This window comes from Lactuca saligna, chromosome 6 (assembly GCF_052625555.1).
Source record: "Lactuca saligna cultivar CGN05327 chromosome 6, ASM5262555v1, whole genome shotgun sequence".
NCBI lineage: Eukaryota > Viridiplantae > Streptophyta > Magnoliopsida > Asterales > Asteraceae > Lactuca > Lactuca saligna.
This window is the reverse complement of record NC_136422.1, coordinates 106,359,246-106,372,596: the sequence shown is the minus strand read 5'-3', so window position 1 is coordinate 106,372,596 and position 13,351 is coordinate 106,359,246.

Sequence of the window (13,351 nt, the reverse complement as noted above, 5' to 3'; positions counted from 1 at the left end):
TGTGTACGGCCATGGGTGTACGGTCGTACACTCATGAAAAGATGTGTTATTATGGTGTTTCTAAGGTCCTAACTAGAATCCAAGAAGTGTTCGAGGTTCCTTGCATAGTTATAATGCAATTTTGAGGCCAATAATGATCATCCAAGATGGTTTACGGCCCTAAGAGGTGTGTGCGGCCATACAAGGGGTGTGCAGCCGTACACCCTTCATCTATATGCTAAAATGGTCGATTTTAATGTGAATCAAGGCTAGGATCAAAGGTTTAACATGTCCATTTAGACGATAGGGGACAAACTCACAATTTGGAGGGCCTTTAAGGCGTGTACGGCCACCATTATGAAGGTGTGTGGCCGTACTCCATCAATGGATGAAGAACAAAGTTTGAAACATGAAGAATCAAAAGGTCTTTCAAGTATAACAAGCTAGAAGATGAATTACTTATGTTTTTGAAGCCTTTGGAGGATTCTTGGTTGAAGAATCTAGAGAGAGAAAGTAGTGGTGTGCAGCTAAGAGAAGGAATGAAGTAAGGGGGTCTTCTCATATATATATATATATATATATATATATATATATATATATATATATATATATATATATATAGAGAGAGAGAGAGAGAGAGAGTGGGTGACCCATACTTCCAGTGTGCGGCCATGGCATGGGTGTGTGGCCGTACACTCATCATAAAGGAGTGTATGGCCCGAAATGCTACTTTACAACTTTGATACTCATTCCTAATCTCAACCTTGGTTGTACTCGAGCTTAGAACATTTAAACGAACCCTTAAATAGTGATAAAAGGTAACGGAAATGAGTTTAACATTGATTAATTGATTAGTTATACAACATATAAGTTCTGGGTTGTCACAGCATCACATGTAGCAGTGTTTAGACTATGAAAGACTTAAATATTGATGGGTTTTTGATGAAAATTGTTATCGAGATTTAGAAAGCAATAATGATTATATGAATGAAAAGTTAGAACAAAAGGAGTAAATATTAATCAAATCTTGTATTGATGAAGAAACTAATTACAGACTTAAGTAGAGAAAAATGTGAATGACAAGTGAATCACTCCTTCAATCATTCCTTCTCTTTACTTCTAACCTCAGTCCCTATTTATAGGAAAAATGAGTGTACAAAAAATATACTAAGTCCTTATAAATCCGCTTCGCACAAATGAAGAGTTAGTAAAATAAACAACATGCGAAACTAAGAACAAACACTTCGACTTTAACAATTTCTAGACTCAACATTCTCCCCGTTTGTAAACAGCCGAAGCTATTCAGTTTGTGAGATTCTGAAAAGCTGAGTGCATTGTTCTTAGGATTTCTGAATACCAAGTGATGATCTTTTTAAGCTCCTTCTTGTCTCCTTCATTATTCTTCGTGCAATTATTCAAATGAACAATGAAATTCGTATATTGCAAAGTGTTGTATCTTTCAATTTCTGAGACTTTAAACAAAAATCTTTTAGGCTTCCCCTTGGTATCTTTGCCTGTGAAAACCATGCCAAAAGGTTTAAGACATATCTCCCCGTCTGAAAACTTCTTCAATTCTGGTTGAGGCAATGTTGATTCCTAAGGAACTGTGACTTTTCTTCCAAGGCCTGATGCAAGTTCTTCATCAGTTAAAGCCAAGCAATCATAGTAGTTATCTATGAATATCTTGATATGTGTGAAACCAAGTCTGAACACATTAGTATCATATCCTTTGAGCTTGTTTTCTTCCATGTTCTTCAGGATAAGATCCACATGAATGAGATCATTTAGATTCATTAAGGGAAAGTCAACAATGGAAAAATCGAAAGGCTTTTTATCGGCTCGGACAACGAAATATCGAAGATTTCGAAGCATGTTCTCGAACAATTCGTCCTTCTTGATAGTTAGCACTTTCTTTATCTTCATTAGAGACCAAACTTCCTCTTGATCCTTTGCAAGTACAACATTAAATCTGATTTTCATGTAGGTGAATTCATCAACATTTTCAAACTTTTCACTGATCTTGTACTGCGCTGTGATAAACATCATTTCGTTTATCGGAAAGTCAAGTTGGCAGCTGTCTGAATTCGCAACATCATAACTTCTTCTAGGCTTTTTCTCAAATTTGTAAATGTGATTTCCCAAGACTTTGGATTCGATGGTTTCGAATGAATACAACTTTGCAGCATCACCCTTGTTCAAAGTTGGTGGATCACTTGCTCTTTGCCTTAGAATGCTCTGAATATGTCTTTTTTTCCATTTTAGCTTCAGCCTCTACTTTCTTTTCTTCTTTCGACTTTTCATAAGCCACCTCTTTAACTTTCCCAGTATCCACTGTTTGAGGTTTCGCACTCGAACTCCCTCCATTTGTTGAACCAATTACAATTCCCTTAGGAATTGGCTTTGTAAATGGCTTTGTTGTTACTATTATTGAAGGAATTGATTTCGTGAGTACATGCAAAGTTGTTTTAATCTGAGTCGAATATAGTTTTCCAACAGTTTTCGCATCATCCCCTTTACTTCCATTTCTTTCTCCCCCTTGCACCCATGTGAAAGCAGGTGGGGCATTCTTTGGTAAAATGGAAGTAAAATTTGTGATTGGGGCCAATGCCTTCTGAATAGCTTGCTCCAAAGTATTGACTTTAAGCGTTAAGAATTGATTGTTGAGAAGGCTGCGAAACACAACTTTTTAATTCAGTCACCAACTGAATTAGTTTTTCGGACTACTCCTTAATTTCTTTGTGCTTGGCTTCGATAATTGGAGTAGGTGACGGATAATCAGTGACAATCTTGGTAAGTGCTTCAGCAACAACATCAACACGTTTTCGCACTTCCAAGTTTTGCGAATTAAGATCTTGAAGCTCTTTTGCAATCTCCTTCTTTAACTCCTCAACCTTGAAGTTGACATCTTCCCTGACCTTCTTCACATCTTCTACAAAAAGAACATATCGTTCTTTTGTAGCAGTTATCAGATCTCTTACAGCACTATAAATAGATTTCCCTTGAGCTTGAATGTGAAGCTCATATTCTTATCAGAATCATCAACTTTCGCAGCTATTCTTTTCTCTATAGCTTTGATCATGGTTTCAACCTCCAAACCCGATACAGAAGATTTTGTACCAGAATCAGCTTGTGATTGAAGGATTGCATTCAACTTTCGATTCATGATTTTAAATGCTTACCTAACATAAGCATATGATTAGGGATTTCCTCCTCCTCTGAATCAAAGTCTAAAGCTTCAAATGTTCCTCCAAATCCTCCTCCTTCGGTTTCTTCACTATACTGAACTTGCAAAGGTATAGGGTGTGGTGATTTAGGAGATTGTGATGGAAACAATGTAGTGAAGGGATGTTGTAAACGATGATCAAAGATTGATGATGTTGTTATATTGGTATTCGGGAGAATGAATGGTGGTAATGAAGTAGATAAGTTCGTAGATGAGATGGGTAATGTAGAAGATAAAATGATTGGTATTGTAGTTTCGACACTCATGATAGGTGCCCCCATATCAGATGCGTTGACAACCATATTAGAAGTAGGTACCTCCTCATTAACTGATTTGGTAGTGACTACTTCGAGTGGAATGGTTGTTGTAGTAGAAATTTGCGAAGTAATGGGAAGATAGATGTTTAGCATTGGTGAAGTTGAAACAAGTGGAGTCTCAGGAATCACTTCCTCTTTTGATGACTCATTGCAAATAATCATCTTCATTTTCTTGTACAGCTTCTTAGTGATGTGCTTTGCAACATCTTGAGCTCTTCTTTTCTTTGATGTAGGAAAAACAGGAGCCGAAATTTCTCTAAACATAGCCCCTTACTACTCACTTTAGTTTTGCAAATAGTTGGAGAGGCAGTCTTCTTACGTGGCAACGTGCAAAGCTTCTTTAAGACCCCTGAATTAGTCGGTATGATCTCCTTCGCAGGTTTGGTAGAAGACACAACTTTCTCAACCTCTTCAGCCTTTGAGACTTTTGGAGATTCGGGTTTTTCCTCCTTTTGAGTCTTCTTCTTTTTCTTGGATGACTCACCAGTGACTTCAAGTAGCACTCCAGCTCGCACAGAAGGATCAAAAGTCTTCATGTATCGAACTAACACTTTGTGAGTAGAGGACACTTTGCAGAGCATTGCATCAGGAATTCTTGCAACACTTGTGAGGATATTTGCATCATCTTCAACAGCTTTGGGAAATTGGTACAAAGAGAATTTTGCGACATCTCCTCCTTCAGGAACTTGAATTCCGTCTTTCGCATATACTTTTTCCAAAATAAAACTCCGATACCTTGCACAAGAAATCCCCTTATCAACACTGGTGTTTTCTAAACTTTTGATGAACTCCTTCCAAAGCTGAGTTCCATAATCTACACTTAGATCATAGTAAAGGCCCATAACCATTGCATAAACCTCTTGTCTTCCCCTGTCTAGACCAACACTCTTTCCGGACAAGCATCGTAGAAAGATTCCAAACAAGAAGTTCCAAATGCAGGGTAAGCTTGATTTCCTTAAATCACTTATCTTTTCAAGAGTGGGTTGATGTCCCATCTCATTGAACATGAAGATAATATGTGAGTTGGTGGGCTTAAGGACTGGTGGGTTATGAGGAATGTTCAAGAAGTCGATGAACATATTCTTGGTAAGACGAACCCTCTTGTTACTTACCAGATTAAAGGTTATCACATATGTTGCATAGTTGAATGACGTAGTTGATGCCGCCATTGACAACCAAGTCATAGGAACTGGGAACGAACTGAACATAGCAGTTGACAATGCTCATCTTTTAAGTGCAACGATCATCATCTTCAATTCTTCTGGGTAAGATGAGACATTGGGATCAACTTGGAAATTTGTGCTTTGAATCTTCATGAGGAACTCTGAAATAACTTCTTCTGTGTTCGATTGAGTAGCAGCCATTGTTAATCTGAGAAATTTCTTGAAAGAAAGATTAGGGCTTTTTGTTCATCTAAAAATTTTGAATCACGTAATGATTCTCAGAAAAGATTATCCCTTTTATATGTTAATCCCAAATATGAACCGTTTCCAAAAATAGAGTAGGCTACGTGTTCTTGGAAACGTGCAATCAATAGCCATTGTAATGATCATGCCCCATAAAGTGCCTTGAAACTAGGGCCAACGGTTACTGGAAACTGTTCATGAGTACATATGTATGAAAGAAAACCCTTCGGTATCGAGGTTGGGCTCTTTCATTTATGGGATTTTAAACGAAATCATTTACCAGTCTTGTGAAATCTTCAGCCTAAGTTGGTATTACTTAGAACCTCGAGGATTTCGTGAGTGCATGTGATTCGAAGAAATGAGATAAGCAGCAAGTTAAAAAAGAAAATTAGGATTCTGTGATGTAAAAATTTATTGACACAAAGCAATAAAACCCCGGGCAAAGGGTACTTTATTATTACCAAGAGAGGTAATCAACTGCTTTTGCATTTTCCCGTGACATACAATTGAATACTTATAGAGAAGTATCGAATGGCTTCTTTTATAGGCTTAATATGGTGGTTTGCGAATTTCGTTACATATGATGCTAAACATAAGGTGAGTAATTGTAACCGAAATTACTTGTTTGAACATTGTGTTCAGGGACAAGATTGCTTTGGATTAGTTTTGAAAAGTGACAAGGATTTCAGATATATGCTCACACAAAAATTATATTCAAAAAACAAATTTAAGTGCTGGACCCTGTTGGGAAACAAACTTCATGGGCTTCGAAAATTTGATCAGGATCACTTATGAGAATGAATATAATTTGGAGTATATGAAATATTAGGTACAGAAACAATTGTTTCGTAAAAATCTGGAACATAGTTCCCCATCAATTCCTTAATTTGCGAAGTTTGTGGGTTTCACTTATTTCACGGACTCATGAAACAAGATCATTAACATAGAATGATGACATATCTAAATCACGATTGGTTTGATCAAGTGACCTCTTGGACATTTGTCTTTGTTTGTGTATCATGTTAAGAAATTTTATGATGAAAAATATTGGTCATAAGATCGAATGTACCTCTGTTATGTGTGGACCAAACAGAAAACTCTTTACTCATTTGAGAAGAGTAAGGTAGCTCTTTGACTAATCCGAATATAAGCCTGATTGGGAAGAAATATTCATAAGAAAATTTCATTAAGGCTTTCGTTTCTCACACATAGAGTCATATGACGCTTGGGTCAAAATGTTGCAGCATGCTTCTAGGAATATCTTAACTAGTACATAGTTGAAAGAATTGATACCTTCCTATAGAAACATAAGCATGACCTCTTCGCATTTTTCTCTTGACTAATACTGAAAACGCACAAAACTTAAAGAACAAAATTAAAAGAAAAATATTTTTGTGATTTTGTATTTTTCAAATATAAAAGAACAAAAACAAAATCTAATTTTAACAATCTTAAGAAAATATTTTTGAGTTTTATATTTTTCAAAAATGAAAGACAAAATAAAAGAAAATATTTTTGTTGTTTTTAAATTTTTAAAAAATAAATAGACAAACAAATGAAAATATTTTTGGTTTTTCGTGTTTTTTGCAGAGCAGAAAAGAACAAAATTAAATTGAACCTCAGTTACCAAATGTGCGAATGCGAAGCCGCTTAACGCACAGTAACTTTTGAATGATTCTGATTCAGAGCTGCTGAATGGACCTTTCATTCTTGAGTGATTATTTTGGCACTAATTTCGCATCGATCATCCCTAAACCTGCTAAGATTCTCACAAATGATTTTTCATCAAGAGGTTTAGTAAAAATATCAGCAAGATGTTTAGTGGTTTTAACAAAATGTACTTTGATATTCCCATCTTCCACATGATCTTTGATAAAGTGATATCAAAGAGCAATATGTTTTGTCTTTGAGTATTGTACTGGATTATGAAAAATGCGAATTGCACTTTAAGAATCACAATACAAGGGAATCTTTTTCATATTTATAGCATAATCACGAAGTTGACTCTGAATCCAAATGATTTGTGAAGTGCAAGCAGCAGCTGAAATATATTCAGCTTCAGCAGTTGATATAGCAACACATGTTTGCTTCTTCGACTGCCAACTCACCAATTTTCCATCCAATAGTTGACATCCACCACTTGTACTTTTTCTATCCAAAATACATCTTCCTAGATATCTAGCACAATTACATACTGAAAACATAATATCAGGTCTACTTGTAGTTAAGTACAATAAAGACCCTATCATGCTTCGATAAAGTGTTAAATCAACAGCATGAGTATCTAACGAAGGAGTTAGTCTTGTTCCCACTGCCATTGGTACTCTAAGCTTCGTGCTGTTTGTCATTCCAAACTTTTCGAGCAAATTCTTTGTATATTTTTCTTGGTTAATGAAAATTCCATCCCTGTTGTGTCTTATATTTAAACCAAGAAAATTATTAATTTTTCCCATCATGCTCATTTCAAATTGACTCTTCATGAGATTTTCAAATTCTGTAGACAATACTGGGTCAGTTGAGCCAAAAATAATATCATCAACATAAATTTGAACAAGCATAAGATGATTCCCAACTTTCTTGTGAAATAATGTCGGCTGAACTGATCCTTTTGTAAATTTAGATTGTTTCAAAAAAAAATTAAGTGTTGCGTACCAGGCTCTTGGTGCTTGTTTTAACCCATAAACTGCTTTGTCTAGTATGTAAACATGATCAGGATGTTCCTCATTTATAAATCATGGTGGTTGTTCAACATAAACTGTTTCTTCTAGTTCTCCATTTAAGAATGCACACCTAACGTCCATTTGAAAAACATCGAAGTCTTCGTGAGCTAGATAAGCTAAAAATATGCGAGCTGCTTTGAGTCTTGCGACAGGAACAAATGTTTCTTCATAGTCTATTCCTTCTTATTGCGAATATCCTTTAACAACTAGTCTAGATTTATTTCGAATAATATTACCATCTTTGTCCGTTTTATTTTTGAAAATCCATTTTAATCCGACAATCAAAACATTAGAAGGTTTAGGAATTAATCTCCAAACCTTGTTTCGTTCAAACTCAGCCAGTTCAGATTGCATAGCTACAACCCAATCTGAGTGTTCCATGGTATTCTTTAGTGTCTTTGGCTCTATTTTCAAAATAAAAACATTATACATACATAATTCTTGGTTCCCATTCAGTACCTCATTTTTCACACGAATTTAAGCTCTTGTCAACACACCATCTTGTTGATTCCCAATCACCTGTTCTTTGGGATGATTCCTTGTCCATTTCTCAAGTGGTGGAAAGTCAAGACTGAATTCCAATGGTGCATCTTCATATATATCTTCATTTTCAGATCCTGCAACAGAAAAATTATCATTTAATTCATGAATTTCATCATTTTTATCAAGATTAATTGTCTCTGTTTCATCATGCTCCCCCTCAACATGATGTTCATCTTGATGCTCCCCCTCAAAATGATGTTCCTGGTTATCATTTAAAGGTAATTGCGAATGCTCCCCCTCAACTTGAAGACTCATAGTCTCATTTCCCCTTCGAAAGTTTGCTCTCCCTGTATATTTGTGGTCGTATGTTCCCCCTCCATACGAACTTCAGGCACACTTTCGCAAGATATTGAATTTGTAGTAAGTGTTGAATCATCAGTATGTTTTGAGGATTCTGATGTTTGATTATCAAGAGCATGAACTTCTACATCGATTACTCTGTCAGGAATTCCGAAAATTAAGTCATAATCAAAATCATTGATATCTGAATTTTCAATTTGAGTATCAGAATCAACAAGAGTTGATTTATTTTCAAATTTACTATCCGTTTGTTTAAGATAGTAATCATCGAAGGTTAAGATGAAAGTTTCTTCAACTTTTCTTGTTTTCTTGTTTAACACCCTGTATGCAACTGAAGTTTGCGAATATCCTAAGAATATGCCTTCATCATCTTTTGCTTGAAACTTGGTCAAATTATCTTTTAGATTCATTATAAAACACCTGCAACCAAAAACATGGAAAATTTTTACATTAGGTTTTCAACTGTTGAGTATTTCATATGGAGTAATATTAAATATTCGATGAATGAATGAACGATTCTGAGTAAAACATGCGGTCGACACAACTTCAGCCCAAAGATATTGAGGTAAGTTCGCATATGCTAACATGGTCCTTGTCGCTTCGCATAAAGACCTATTTCTTCTTTCAACAACACCATTTTGTTGTGGAGTATATGGTGATGACAAATTATGTGAAATGCCTTTGACTGTGAGAAATGAATCCAGCGTTTGATTTTTAAACTCAGAACCATTGTCACTTTTAATTCTATGAACATTCATTTTAAGACTCATCTCAATCTTTTTGATAAAATCAATCATCGTCTGATCAACTTCAAATTTTAATGTGAGAAAGAATACCCATGTAAATCGAGAAAAATTATCAACAATAACTAAAATGTACCGCTTTTTATTGATTGTAGCAACAGTCGACGGTCCACATAAGTCAATGTGAAGAAGTTGCAACGGTTCTACGATTTTTGAATCTATCACCATTGGATGACCTTTTCTGTGTTGTTTTCCTTGTTCGCAAGTTGCACATAAAGTATCATTATCAAATTTCAGTACAGGTAAACCTCGAACTAAATCTTCAGTGACAAGCTTGTTAATATTGCGAAAGTTCAAATGACGCAATCTTCTATGCCAAAGTCAGCTAACATCATTTAAGGCCTTCGACAATAGACACACTGCAGGTTTGCCCACAATCGGTTTGATGTCGAGTGTGAACATGTCTCTATATCTTTTGGATTTGAGAAGTACTTCAGTTGTCTCTACTTTTGAAGTGATACTTCCTTCTTCATTGAACACAACCTGATTTCCAGTACCCACAACAAGTTGCGAAACACTAATCAAGTTATGTTGAAGACCATCAACGTAAGCAACCCGGTTAACTGTGAATTCTCCATTTGTTACTTTCACTTGACACTTGTGATTGTTTCCAAATTTGACAACTCCAGCATTTTCCAAGCTTTTATAATCTCGAAGTTTTCCTTTCTTCCAATCATGTGACGAGAGCAACCACTATCAATATACCATTTCGCATCATATTGCTCGTCACATATCACCTGCATTTAATGAAAGAATTTAGGAACCCAAGACTTTTTGGGTCCATCATTAGTAGCTTTGAACAAATTCTTTGAATTTAAAAACCACGTTTTCACTTTTTCTGTGACATTATCAGTTAAATCAACATCATCAGATCTAGATATTGAAATATAGTTGTTCGATAGTTTTGGATTTCCATTGACTTTCACCACATCCTTTACAACCTTTGCAACTTTCACACCTGGTTTCCACTTTTGTACTCGAACTTGCGAGTCATGAGATGATGAACTACCAGTAGAAGATTCATTCACAAACTTGTCGAATGCAGTCTTTATCTGTTGCTTTGAAAACTTTCCATTTTCTTATTGTTTTCCTTTCCCTTCAAGCCAATTATTGATCGTATATACATTAGATTTTCCTTTTGTATACGAAACTTTGGTTGGTTTTGTGATCGAAGGATTTGGAAAATTTGGTTTTTTGGGTGAAAATTTTGGTTTTGTTTGAGTTTTGACATTCAAAGTTGGTGAATTATTCATTAATTTTCTAACATTTAGAAACTTATGATCATTCACAAAATTTTGCGAAGTCTCAAATTTTCTAATGTTGTCAAATTTTCGAACAGATTCATCTCTATTTTTCATTGAAATTTTGTCAACAGAATATATTGGTTTGTGAAAACTTGTATCCTTTAGTTTGTTTGTTCTCTGAAATTTTGACGATTTTCTTCTTGAAATTTGAGCATTCGCAACTTTAGGTTTATCATTAGACACAACTTTCCAAAAGACTGCTTTTCTTGCTTTTCTTTTTGAAACATTGCTTTCTTTTGAATACTTTCCAACCATCAACTTAAATTCATGAGAACTCAATTTCACTTCCATCTTTGATTTTTCATCTTTTTCAAAAACTTTGTTTTCTTTTTCACTTTTAACCATCCATTTTTGTGATGATTTTTGGCGTTGAAAAACATAAGAGTTTTGAGTTAAATTGTTTTCTACCGTATTTTGATTTGCAAAGAAACCTTCGGTAGTTGACATTTTGTTGTCATTTTCAACCATTTTGTTGAATTCGGGCTTGATTTTCTCAACATTTGCAGTTGTGACGAAGACTTGATTTGGAAAAATCGTGTTATCAGTGCATGTAAAATTCGGATAGACCATAGCGGTGGTTTCCAAATAATGTGCACCTTTGTCATTAAGAACTTTGTCAAATTATTTTGTATCACCAAACACTTGATTAACAACAACATGTTGAGGTGATTCATGCGAATCTTTCACTTCTTCATCGTCCTCATCAGTGTCATCTGACTTACAGCTTTCAACATCCACATTGTCAAAGTCACAAGTTTGCGAAGTAGAGGGGTTATCATTTTCATCCTTTACTATCGAATCAACTTTAATTTCTTTACCTTTGACCTTATATGTTATATTTATGATAGACAGTTGAGAACAATCAACCTTTTCTTCCTCTTCAATCTCACTGATTTCACTCATATTATCTGAATTGTCATCGACATCAGCATAATTGTGTTGAGAATCAAGAGTTGAAGTTTTAGTTTTCTTTAAGATTTCCACTTGTTCATTCATTGTTAAACTATCATTAACAATATTAACCAATTCATTTGCACTCAAAAATTCATCAATTTTGACAATACCATATGCGAATCTATCATCAGGTATTTTGTCAAATTGAGCAATAGTATTCTGACAGTCATAAGAAACAACATCAACTTTTTCGCGTTCAAATTCAAGAAAAGGTAGTAGTTTCCTATGTTGTTCTTTGCTTATCTCAGAATAATGATGTAAAGCTTTTAACTTCGCATATAAACATTTAGCAGAGTTACAATAAATGTTTCGTTGTGCTAGTAATAACCTAACTTCTTTATCAAGATTGTCCCTATCACAATTTACATTTGTCATTTGTAATTCAAGTTCTACTTCATTTTATTTCTAATTTTCTTCTTGTCTAACTAGTTGCGAATTTAGATTTTGTGCTTCAGTACTAGCAGACACAATAACAGCATCAAAATAAGCAACAGTATCATCAAATGAAGTTATTTCAGCATCATAAGTAGATAAAGGAATATTAAAGGATTCAAGAATAGCACGTACCTTAGTGGTCATTGGAGATTTATCGGTGGACTTGAACACAAAGCATCATCCAGAAACATTCTCTTCGTAATTTTCTTCATAACTTGCGAACATTGCACCATGAGTTAGGTGCCTCATCTCTTCATCATCAGATGCTGAAGACCAGATCTGATAAGTTCCACTTTCTTCTTCTTCATACTCTCCTTTCGCAACCAAAGACAATCCTTTTGCCTTTGCACGTACCTCCTCAAGCTTCTCTGAGTAGTAGGCTTCATCTTTGATTTTGCACTTCTTCTCCTCTTTCTTCCTCAACATGCAATCAGTTGCGAAATGGTTCGCACCATTGCAGTAATGACAATCAATTCCAGAGTTACCTTTTAGTTTCTTCTCTTCTTTCACATCTTTTTGCTTTTCTTCAACCTTCTCAAATTTCTTCTTCTCTTCACCTCCAGCTTTTATGAAACCACTCTTCGCATCAGTTTTCTTTCCTTTTAGATTGAAAGGTTTTTAAAAAAATTTCTTAACTATGTTGTTCAAATAAAATACAACAACTTCATCATCTGAATTCATTAAAAAACCTTCATTGTCTGATTCTTCCTTCTCACCAGCACCAATTTCAGTAACCTTCGAAACTAAAGCCAATGAACCTCCTAGACTCTGTTTCGATTCTTCAAAAATTTCTGTAACTTCACTTTCATGCGTTTTCAGCTGATTATAGAGATCATTCAAGGTGGAAGTATCAAAACTTTGTTGGTTCTTTATCATCATACTCACAGTACGCCATTCCTTGCGAAGACCCATGATGAATGTCAAATTGAATTCCATCAGAGATCTTGTGATTCCATACCTGTTGCAACGATAAACAAGCTCATTCAGACAATCATAGTAGTTTTCAATTGTTTCAGCATCCTTTTATCTGAATTCCTTAAGCTCAACAAAACATTGCTTAACGGAATTGATCTTTGTCTTCTCAATGCCTCGATACTTCTCTTTCAGTGTGAACCAAATCTCCTTGGTTGTTTTACAACTACGAATGTAATTATAAACTACAGGAGGCAAAGCACCTCTTTGCTCCCTCATACATCTTTTCTCATTCTTCTTCATGCGATTTTGTTGTTCAGTAACATTGATTGAAGAAGCAGATGCTCCAATTGATTGACCATTTCCAGGAGGCAGAACTGTTCCATTGATACAATTCCAGAGCTCTTCATCAATTCCATTTAAGTAATCCTCCATCCTATCAGCCCACTGATCAT